At 44.3% G+C, this 12,199-nt stretch overlaps 1 protein-coding gene across 1 annotated transcript in view; it reads right to left on the bottom strand.

Moving 5' to 3' along the window:
* The window catches only part of LOC122548020 (uncharacterized), a 35,341-nt gene extending 33,392 nt beyond the window's left edge, over window positions 1-1,949 (bottom strand). The window contains exon 1 of the mRNA XM_087998613.1: window positions 1,915-1,949. The gene's annotated coding sequence lies outside the window, so the exon portion shown is untranslated. The remainder of the gene's footprint in view (window positions 1-1,914) is intronic.
* Between the last annotated feature and the right edge of the window lie 10,250 nt (window positions 1,950-12,199).

Genomic DNA, 12,199 nt, shown 5'->3' with positions numbered 1-12,199 from the left:
TCATTAGGAATGAGGCAAGGAGCCTCCAGGGTAGAGGGATAAATGGGAGGGGGAGGGGGGGGTTGCTGGGCAGAAGGTAGCCCAGAGTACAATAGGTAGTCACATAGGGAATGGTCTTTGTGGAAAGGGGTGGGGAGGGAAATATATCTCTGGTGGCAGGGTCCGTTTGGAGCTGGCGGAAATATTGGCTGACGATGCAGTTTATGCGGAGGTTGGTAGGATGGAAGGTAAGAACCAGAAGGGTTCTGTCCTTGTTGTGTTTGGAGGGGTGAAGTTTGAGGGCAGAGGTGCAGGACGTGGATGAGATGTGTTGGAGGGCATCTTCAACCATGTGGGAAGTGAAATTACGGTCTATAAAGGAGGCGGTCTTCTGGTGTGTTCTGTGGTGGAACTGGTGTTCTTTAAACACTGTAATTTCCCTTCCCACATGGTTGAAGATACCCTCCAACGCATCTCATCCACATCCCACACCTCTGCCCTCAAACTCCACCCCTCCAACCGCAACCAGAACAGAAGCCCCTCCCCAGTCCTCACCTTCCATCCTACCAACATGCACCGCCGACATTTCCACCACCTCCAAATAGACCCCACCACCAGGGATGTATTTCCCTCCCCCCCTCTTTCCGCAAACACCATTCCCTCCGTGACTACCTGGTCAGGTCCATGCTCCTAACAACCCACCCTCCCGTCCTGGCACCTTCCCGTCATCACAGAAATTGCAAAACCTGCGCTCATACCTCCACCCTCACCTCCATCCAAGGCCCCAATGGAGCCTTCCACATCCAAAGTTTCACCTGCACATCCACCAATGTCATTTATTGTACCCGGTGCTCCTAACGGGACCTCCTTTACACTAGGGAGACTGAACAACTCCTCGCAGAGCGCTTTACAGGAACATCTCCAGGGCACCCGCACCAATCAACCTCACCACCCAGTGGCCAAACATTTCAACTCCCCCTCTCGCTGCCGAGGACATGCAGGTCCTGGGCCTCCTCCACCACCACTCCCTCACCACCCGACGCCTGGAGGAAGAATGCCTCATCTTCTCATACCTCATCTTAGGGCAGCACAGTGGCTCAGTGGTTAGCACTGCTGCCTCACAGCACCAGGGATCCGGGTTCAATTCACGCCTTGGGCAACTGTCTGTGTGGAGTTTGCACATTCTCCCAGTGTCTGCGAGGGTTTCTTCCCACAATCCAAAAAAGATGTGCAGGTCAGGTGAATTGGCCATGCCAAATTGCCTGTAGTGTTAAGTGCATTAGTCAGGGGTGAATGTAGGGGAATGGATCTGGGTGGGTTGCTCTTCGGAGGGTTGGTGTGGACTTGTTGCGCCGAAGGGCCTGTTTCCACACTGTAGGGAATCTAAGCTAATCTTCTGCCTTGGAACACTTCAGCCCCTTGGCATCAACGTGGACTTCACCAGTTTCCTCATTCTCTACTCCCTCCTTATCCTAGTTCCAACCTTCCAGCTCAGCACCATCCTCATGAACTGTCCCAACTGCCAATCTTCCTTCCCAACTATCCGCTCCCCCTCCTCTCTGACCAATCAACTTCATCCCCAACTCCATCTGGGCAACCTCCTACCCAGCCCGGAGGCTCCCTACCTCATTCTTGATGAAGGGCTTTTTGCCCGAAACGTCGATTCTCCTGCTCCTCGGATGCTGCCTGACCTGCTGTGCTTTTCCAGCACCGCTCTACTCTGCAGCCCCCACTTTCGCCGAGAAACCACGTGCATCCCTGTGCCTTGCCCCTGATAAAGATGGCGGCGGTAACCCGGGACCTATCATCACCTCAGTTCCTGAGCGCGGAATCGGGAGTTTATACTTCAGGTCTAGCAGCCTACACCGAGTGTTTATGAAACCCACTAGTCCAGAGTGACTCAATTTTCCTTTCGGTTACAACTAGAACTCCCACCTTTCCGGCCGTCTCCGTCTTCTCCTCCTCTCGCACTCACCAGTCAGGGGGCAATGCGCATGTGCAGTCAATGGTCACGTGTTGTGCCGCTGCTTTCGCCCCTCACTCACGCCCATTGGTTGGAAGATGAGCCACTTCAGCATGGTCCATCAGTCCCGCCCGCCACCCTCCTATTGGGCCAAAGTTGCCGTCAATCAGTGGGCTCCCCATTGTGAAGTCAGTGGTGGGATTCCCCCTCACTCTGTGATGGGATGAGATTCATCTTTCACAGTGAATGGGACTGGATTTCACAGCAAAGGGAAAGGGGCTGGAGGGTTATTCAGCCTGTTGAGGCGGTACTCTCTCCCTCTGAGATACTACAAATCTGTCCCAACTCCCCTGCCATTTACCTGTAGCCCTCCAAATCTTTCCTTAAAAAGTTACATTCCAAATCTCTTTGGAGAATAACTGCTGAATCTGCATCTAGCTGCTGTTCAGACTGTTCCAGATGCTCAAAACTCACGGTGTAAAATAATCTTCACATTTTCACCCTGCATTATTTGCCAGTTACCTGAAAGTGGTTTACTAGTTACTAGTGGCTGGAAAAGCACAGTAGGTCAGGCAGCACATGAGTAGAGAAGAGTCAACATTTTGGTCAGCACGGAGACGGGCCCTTTGGCTCAAACTGGTCCATGCCGACCAAAATGTCCATCCACGCTAAACCCTTTTCCCTGCTCTTGGGCCCTATCCTTCTAATCCTTTCCTATCCATGATTTGTCCAAAACCTTTTAAGTATTGTTAATGTACCAACCTCAACCACTTCCGCTGGCAACTCAATCCATGTGTGTACTATCCTCTGTGTAAAAAAGTTGCCCCTCAGGTTCTCTTTTATTCTTCCCCCTCTAACTTTAAACTAATATCCTTTAGTCCTCAATTCCCCAAAACCTGGAAAAAGATTGAGTGTATTCACCCTATTTGAACTCAGGTATCGCTGGACGTTGTTCATTTTCCTAGATGAACTCCAAACAGTGAAATTCACAAGTAACCGTGGAGGAACTTGTTTGGGAGAGGTCACAGCACAGAAACAGATAAGTGAATATGTTAAGCATGGCCTTTCAGTAAGTCTGCAGTAGTGAGTAGAGTGGGTTTGTTCTTGATTATATGTTGTACTGAGCTATCTTTCTTGATTAAACTTAAAAATATAAGCCATAAGTTATTAATTCTACCTGGAGCAGTGTTTGTAGAGGACTAAGACAGTGCTATTTTCTGGGTCTGTAGATTGAAAGAAGCAAAAATGGCCTTTAGTAGAGTGATATGCTCTTCTTGTCGTAGGTAGGAGTTTAGGGAGAGCTTACGTGTTACTGAGGATTATATCTGCAATAAATGCCAATGGTTGCGAATCCTATCAGATCGAATGGATCAGTTGGAGAAACAGTTAGAGGCAATGAAGAATTTACCAGAGCAAAAGGATGTGATGAATGGCAGTTATAGGAAGGGGGAAAAGTTGCAGATACAGTCACTATATGGGTTAACTCCAGGAAAGGTAACAGAGGTAGGCAGGTAGCGGAGGAGTCTTCTGTGGCTATCCCCATTTCAAACAAGTATGCTGTTTTGGAAAACATAGGGGTGATGAAATCTCAGGGGAACGTACTACAAACAGCCAAGTTTCTGTTATTGAGACTGCAATGAGGGGTACAACGCATTCCAAGAGATCCATTGTGTTTAGGGCACTCTCTAGTCTGAGGTACAGACAGATGTTTCTGTGGTTAGCAGCGAAAAATCAGAATGGTGTGTTGCCTCCCCGGTGCCAGGATCAAGGATGTCTCGGAGAGGGTGCAAAATGTTCGTAGGTGGGAAGAGGGGACAGCAAGAGGTCATTGTAGACATTGGAAACAACGACATAGGAAGAGAAAAGGTTGAGATTCTGAAGGGAGATTACAGAGAGTTAGGCAGGAATTGAAAAAAGGAGGTCCTAGAGAGTAATAATATCTGGATTACTCCTGGTGCTATGAGCTACTGAGGGCAGGAATAGAAGGATAGAGTATATTAATAGATGGCTGAGGAGCTGGTGTATGGGAGAAGGATTCACATTTTTGGATCATTGGAATCTCTTTTGGGGTAGAACTGATCTGTACAAGAAGGGCAGATTGCACTTAAATTGGAAGGGGACTAATATACTGGCAGGGAGGTCTGCTAGAGCTGCTCGGGAGGATTTAACCTAGTAAGTTGGGGGGGGGGGGCGGGGTGTGATCCAGGGAGATAGTGAGGAAAGAGATCAATCTGACACTGGTACAGTTGAGAACAGAAGCAAATCAAACAAACGATCAGGGCAGGCAGGAACAAAGCAGAGAACAAGGTAGGACTGATGAATTAAACTGCATTTATTTCAATGTAAGGGGCCTAACAGGGAAGCAAGATTAACTCAGGGCATGGAATATGGGACTGGGATTTCATAGTAATTCCAGACACATGGCTCAGGAATGGACAGGAAGGACAGAAAGGGAGGCAAGAGAGGAGGGGAGTAGCGTTTTTGTTAAGGGATAGCATTACAGCTGTACTGAGAGAGGATATTCCTGCAAATGCATCCAGGGAAGTTATTTGGTTGGAACTGAGAAATAAGAAAGGGATGATCACCTTATTGGGATTGTATTATAGATCCTCTAAAAGTCAGAGGGAAATTGAGAAACAAATTTATAAGGAAATCTCAGTTATCTGTAAGAATAATACAGAGGTTATGGTAGGAGATTTTAACTTTCCAAACATAGACTGGGACTGCCATAGTGCTAAGGGTTTAGATGGAGAGGAATTTGTTAAGTGAGTACATGACAATTTTCTGATTCAGTATGTGGATGTACTCAGTAGAGAAGGTGCAAAACTTGACTTACGCTTGGGAAATAAGGCAGAGCAGGTGACTGAGTTGTCAGTGGGGGAACACTTTGTGACAGTGACCATAATTCTATTAGTTTTAAAATAGTGATGGAAAAGGATAGACCAGAAATAAAAATTGAAGCTCCAAATTAGAGAAAGGCCAAGTTTGATGGTGTTAGAAACAAAACCAATAAAATTTAGACGAGACCACCAAAACTGGAAACAAGACAATTTATTACGAACTTGCAAGCACAGGCCTCAATTGCATAAGCAAATGAAGGCAAATTAGAACTTAGGTTAGTGTCCTTTGAGCTGAGTGAGGTCATCTCTCCAGATTACCTAATCTCTCTTACTATTTCACCTCTACCCATCTATGCTCCACGCCCATTGCCCCTTTCTTTCCAAGTTGGCAATTTCCCCCTTGCACGTGCGGTCATAAGGCTAAACATTTATCTCGATCCCCTTTGTAACTTCTTTCATTACCCTTGGGTACATTCCATTCTTGTACATACATCTTAACAATGTATCAGTAATCTTAGCTTTTTTGCTGAAACTGTTGTTTTAAACATTATGGTAAAAGGAATTATTTTCTTTAATACATCTACATTAGAGTTAGTACTTAATTATCCATAATTATGCACTGAAAAGTAGAGATACTTTAAAAACAACACTTTTCTCCATTTCTAACAATGGTATTAGGCAAGAACTTTCAAAAGCTGATTGGAAGCAGATGTTCACAGGTAAAGGGATGGCTTGGAAAATGGGAATCCTTCAGAAATGAGATAATGAGCATCCAGAGACAGTATATTCTTGCTAGAGTGAAAGGAAAGGCTGGTCAGTGTTGGGAATGCTGGATGACGAAAGAAATTGAGGGTTTGGTTAAGAAAAAGAAGGAAGCAAATGTCAGGTATAGACAGGATAGATCGAGTGAATCCTTAACAGAGTGTAAAGGCAGTCGGAGTATACCTAAGAGGGAAATCAGAAGGACAAAAAGGGGACATGAGATAGCTTTGGCAAATAGAGTTAAAGAGAATCCAGAGGGTTTTTACAAATATATTACGGACAAAGGGGTAACTAGGGAGAGAATAGGACAGCCCCTCAAACATCAGCAAGCTGGTCTTTGTGTGGATCCACAGGATATGGGGGCGATACTAAATGAGTATTTTGCATTAGAATTACTGTGGAAAAGGACATGGCAAATATAGAATATAGAACATAGAACATTACAGCGCAGTATAGGCCCTTCAGCCCTCGATGTTGCGCCGACCTATCATACCAATCTGAAGCCCATCTAACCCACACTATTCCATGTACGTCCATATGCTTGTCCAATGACGACTTAAATGTACTTAAAGTTGGCGAATCTACTACCGTTGCAGGCAAATCATTCCATACCCTTACTACTCTGAGTAAAGAAAGTACCTCTGACATCTGTCCTATATCTATCACCCCTCAATTTAAAGCTATGCCCCCTCGTGCTCACTGTCACCATACTTGGAAAAAGGCTCTCCCTGTCCACCCTATCTAACCCTCTGATTATCTTATATGTCTCTATTAAGTCACCTCTCAACCTTCTTCTCTCTAACTAAAACAGCTTCAAGTCCCTCAGCCTTTCCTCATAAGACCTTCCCTCCATACCAGGCAACATCCTAGTGAATCTCCTTTGCACCTTTTCCAAAGCTTCCACATCCTTCTTATAATGCGGTGACCAGAACTGTATGCAATACTCCAAGTGCGGCCGCACCAGAGTTTTGTACACTTGCAGCATAACCTCATGGTTCCGGAACTCAATCCCTCTATTAATAAAAGCTAAAACGCTATGCCTTCTTAACAACCCTGTCAACCTGGGTGGCAACTTCTAAGAATCTGTGTACCAGGACACCGAGATCTCTCTGCTCATCTGCACTCCCAAGAACCTTACCATTATCCTAGTACTTTGCATTCCGGTTACTCCAACCAATGTGAATCACCTCACACTTGTCCACTTGGGGGAATGGGAATGAATGTTGAAATGGTCAGCCATAGAGCAGTGGGGTTGTTTGGTGCGTGTGTCCTGGAGATGATGCCTGAAATGCTCTGCAAGTTGGTGCTCGGTCTTCCTGATGGAGAGGAGACCACATCAACAGCAACAATCTGGACATGGCCTACCTATCCATCCTCCTTCCCACCTATCTGCTCCACCCTCCCCTCCAACTATCACAATCACTCTCCACCTACACCCACATATTGCCTTCCCACATGCCTTCTACATTCCTGAAGAAGAGCTTATGCCCAAAACATTGACGGTCCTCCTCCTCGGATGCTCGGATGACCTTGCTGTGTTTTGGAGCATCACACTTTATGACTCTATCTCCAGCATGTGCAGACCTCACTGTCACAACTTTTGGTACAAGAAAATGTTAATAACTTCACTTTCTCTCTCTGCAAATTAAATATCCTGGAAACAAATCTGCACCTGGACTGCTTAACCTTCTCAGCTCCAAGGCAGATTATCTTAGCTTCTGCTACTTCTCCACAAAAGAGAAACCTATTTTAATTTATTGGAGTCACAAAGTCATAGATGTACAGCATAGAAACAGACGCTTTGGTCCAACTCATCCATGCTGATTAATTATCCTAATTTAGTCTAGTCACCCATATCATTCTAAACCTTTTCCATTCATGTACACATCCAGATGACTTTTAAAAACTGTAATTGAACCAGCCTCCACCACTCCCTCTGGCAGCTCATTCCATACATGCACCATGCTCTGCATGAAAATGTTACTTCTTAAGTCCCTTTTAAATATTCCCCCTCTTACCTTAAACCTATGACCTTTAGTTTTGGATTCATTTACCTTGCGAAAAAAATCCTGGCTGTTCACCCTATTCATGTTCCTCATGATTTCATAAACCTCTACAAGGTCACCCCTCAGCCTCTGACACTCCATGGAAAATAGCCCCAGCCAATCCAGCTTCTTCCTCGAGTTCAAACCCTCAAACCCTGACAACATCCTTGCAAATATTTTCTCAACCCTTTCAAGTGACACCACATCTTTCCGACAGGAAGAAATCAGAATTGTTTGCAGTACTCCAAAAATGACCTCACCGATGTCCTGTACAGCTGCAACATGACCTCCCAACTCCTATACTCAATGCACTGACCAATAAAGGCAAGCATACCAAATGACTTTTTCACTATCCTTACTATCTGCCACTCCATATTCAAGGAACTATGAACCTGCACTCCAAAGTCTCTTTGTTCAGTAACACTTCCCAGGACCTTACCATCAAGTGTATATGTCCTGCCCTGATTTGCCTTTCCAATATGCAACACCTCATGTTTATCTAAATTAAACTCCATCTGCCACTCATTGGCCCATCTGATCATGGCCCCGTTCCTTGCTGTCCACAACCCTACCAATTTTGGTGTAATCTGCAAACTCAGTAAACATACATCCTCTATTCATATTCAAATCATTTCAATAAATGACAAAAAGCTTTGGACCCAGCATGAGACCTTCTGGCACACCGCTGGACTCAGATCAAAAACGACCTTGGACCATCATAGAAGGACCACATGAGAAGGAGTTGCAGTCCCTGTGTATGTTACAAGGAACAACAGTCACGATATATGTTACAGAGAACTGCAGTCTATGTATACATTGAAGAAATCAGCAGTCCCTGGGAATTTTGTACAGAATAGGAGTCACAGGGAAGGTTACAGAGAACTGCAATAAATATAATAGAACAGCAGTCACTGTGCATATTTTAGAGACCAGAAGTCCTCGTCGAAACTATAGAGAGCAGCAGTCCCCATCTACTCGGCAGGGAGCAGCAGTCCCCATCCACACTATAGAGAGCAGCAGTCTCCGTGTACATGTGGAGATTAGCAGATCCTGTATATGTTGCAAAGAACATTCTCTGTAGAATATAGAACATTACAGCACAGTACAGGTCCTTCAAGCCTCGATGTTCCGCAAACTTGTGGAACCAATCTGAAGCCCATCTAACCTACACTATTCCATTCTCATCCATATACCTATCCAATGACAATTTAAATGCCCTTAAAGTTGGTGAGTCAACTACTGTTGCAGGCAGTGCCATCCACGCCCCTACTACTCTATGAGTAAAGAAATTACTTTCAACATGTCCCATATCTATTATGCCTCAATTGAAAGCTATGTCCCCTCATGATAGCCATCACCATCTGAGGAAAAAGGCTCTCACTGTCCACCCTATCTAACCCTCTGATTATGTTATGTCTCTATTAAGTCACCTGTCAACCTCCTTCTCTAACGAAAGCAGCCTCAAGTCCCTCAGCCTTACCTCATAACACCTCCCCTTCATACCAGGCAAGATCCTAGTAAATCTCCTCTGAACCTTTTCCAAAACTTCCACGTCCTTCCTGTGATGTGGTGATCAGAAATGTATGCAACACTCCAAATGCAGCTGCACCAGACCTTTGTACAGCTGCAGCGTGACCTGGTGGCTTCGAAACTCAATCCCTCTACCAATAAAAGCTAACACACCGTATGCCTTCTTAACAACCCTATCAACCTGGATGGCTACTTTCATGGATCTATACACATGGACACAGATCTCTCTATTAATCTACACTATAAGAATCTTATCATTAGCCCAGTACTCTTTATTCCTGTTGCTCCTTTCAAAATGAATCACCTCACATTTTCTGCATTAAACTCTATTTGCCACCTCTCAGTCCAGCTCTGCAGCTTATCTATGACCCTCTGTAACCTGCAACATCCTTTGGCCCTACCCACAACTCCACTGGCCTTAGTGTCATCTGCAAATTTACTAACCCATCCTTCTCCCTCGTCCATGTCATTTATAAAAACGACAAACAGTGGCCCCAAAACAGATCCTTGCGGTCCACCACTAGTAATTGAACCCCAGGATAAGCATTTCCCATCAACCACCATCCTGTGTCTTCTTTCAGCAAGCCAATTTCTGGTCCAAAGCCTCAATGCCATGCCTCTGTATTTTTGCAGTAGCCTACCATGGGAAACCTTATCAAACGCCTCGCTGAAATCCATCCATCTCATCAACCGCTTCATCCTCATCCACTTGTTTGGTCACCTCAAAGAACTCAATAAGGTTTGTGAGGCATGACCATCCTTCACAAATCGTATGGACTGTCCCTAATCAAATTATTCCTTTCTAGATGATAAATCCTATCTATTATAACCTTTTTTAACACTTTGCCCACAACCGAAGTAAGGCTTACTAGTCTATAATTACCAGGGTTGTCTTTATTCCCCTTCTTGAACAAGGAGACAGCATTTACTATCCTCCAGTCTTCTAGCACTATTCCTGTAGACAATGACAACATAAAGATCAAAGCCAGAGGCTCTGCAATCTCCTCCTTGGCTTCTCAGAATCCTAGGATAAATCCCATCCGGCCCAGGGAACTTATTTGCTTCCTATTATAGAGAACAACAGTTAAAAACAGCAGTCCCCTGGGAATAATGTAAAGCAAAGCAACCCCTCAGAATATTACAGGGAATAGCATTGTTTGCACATTCTCCCCGTGTCTGCATGGGTTTCCTCCGGATGCTCCGGTTTCCTCCCACAGTCCAAAAATGTGCAGCTTAGGTGAATTGCCATACTAAATTGCCCATAGTGTTAGGTGAAGGGGTAAATGTAGGGGAATGGATCTGGGTGGGTTGCTGTTCGGAGGGTTGGTGTGGACTTGTTGGGCCGAAGGGCCTGTTTCCACACTAAGTAATCTAATAGCAGTCACTGGGAATTTTAGAGGGCATAGCAGTCACTGCACATATTATAGACAACAGCAGTCCCTATCTGCATTAAAGAGAACATGAGTCTCTGTCTGCAATGGAGAATAGTAGTTCTTTTCCAAAATATAAATGGCAGCAATCCCTGTCTATCTTATAGAGAACAGCAGTCCGTGTCCATGTTACACAGAATACAGGTCACTGTCTATACTTTAGACAACAGCAGTCTCTTTTTATATTATAGGGAACAGCAGTCACTGGGAATCTTTGTGACAAGAGCCCCTGTGTCCATTACCCAAGAACAGCACTCTCTATGTATATTGTACAGAACAGCGGTCTCTATGTATATTACAGAGAACAGCAGTTCGTGGGATTACTTTTCAGATTTGCTATAAATTCTGTGTCTTACAATCTTCTACTCTACAACCATCTGATTAAGGAGCAGTGCTCCGAAAGCTAGTGCTTTCAAATAAACCTGCTGTACTATAATCTGGTGTTGTATGATTTTGAACTTTGTACACCCCAGTCCAACACCAGCATCTCCAAATAATATTTTAGATGACAGCATTCCCTGTATATATTTTAGAGAACAGCAGTCCCTGTCTGTAATATAGAGAAAGCACTTCCCATCACAGATAACAGCAATCGATGAGAAGATATTTGAGAAGAGCTGTTCCCCTGTATATCAGAGAACAGCAATCCATATGTACATTTCAGAGTGTATGATACAAAAGCAGTCCCTGCTTATATAGTAAAGAATAGCAATCCCTTTTGATATTGCAGAGCACAGCAGCACCTGGAAAAGGTTTAGAGAACAGCAGCCACAGTCTATATTACTGGGAACAACAGTCCCTGGATATATTTTAGGGAGCAGCAGTCACAGCATATATTACAAAGAACTGCAATCCCTGACTGTAATATGGAGAACAGCATTTCCTGTCTATGTTTTGGAGAATAGCAGTATCTGTGTAAATTATAGAGAATTGCAGACAATGTGTGAAAATGGAGGACAGCACTTCTGGGATATATTTTAAAAAGTAGCAGTCACAGTGTATATGATAGACAATAGCAGTCCCTGACTGTGTTATCGAGAACAATGGTTCTTGTCTGTATTATGGAGAACAGCAGTTCCTGTTATGATACAACAGCAATCTCCATCTACATTACAGAGAATAGCATTCCCTGTGTAAATTATAGAGAACAGCAGACCCTGGGTAAAAAATAGAGAACAGCAGACTCTGCGCACATTACCGAGAAGATAAGTCTGTGTGCATATTATAGAGAAGAGCAGTTCCTTGGCATTTAAAGAGAACAGTCCTTTTCTATATTCAGGATAGCCACAGTCCCTGTCCATAGTATGGAGAACAGCAGCCCCTGTGATTTTATCGAGAACAACCATTCCTATGTAAAATATGTAGAACATAAGTTCCTGTCTTTATATTAGAGAGCAACAATCACAATTCATATTGTAGAAAACAGCAGTTCTTGTCTGTATTATAGAGAACAGTAGTTCCTGTCCATATTAATCGAATACGGCAGTCCTTGTCCACATTATACAGACCACCAGTCACTGTCTATGTAATAGAGATTAGCAGTCCCTGTCTATATTATAGAGAACTGGAGTCCCTGTGCATGCTACAGGGAACAGCAGTTACTGTCTATGTCATGGAGACTAGCAGCAACTGTATACACTACAGGAAAAA

This window comes from Chiloscyllium plagiosum, unplaced genomic scaffold (genome assembly GCF_037043375.1).
Source record: "Chiloscyllium plagiosum isolate Xiang-an unplaced genomic scaffold, Cpla_swu_hap1 HiC_scaffold_21, whole genome shotgun sequence".
In the NCBI taxonomy this organism is placed as follows: Eukaryota; Metazoa; Chordata; class Chondrichthyes; order Orectolobiformes; family Hemiscylliidae; genus Chiloscyllium; species Chiloscyllium plagiosum.
Note: the sequence above shows the minus strand (reverse complement) of the source record. Positions and strands in the feature narration are given on the sequence as shown.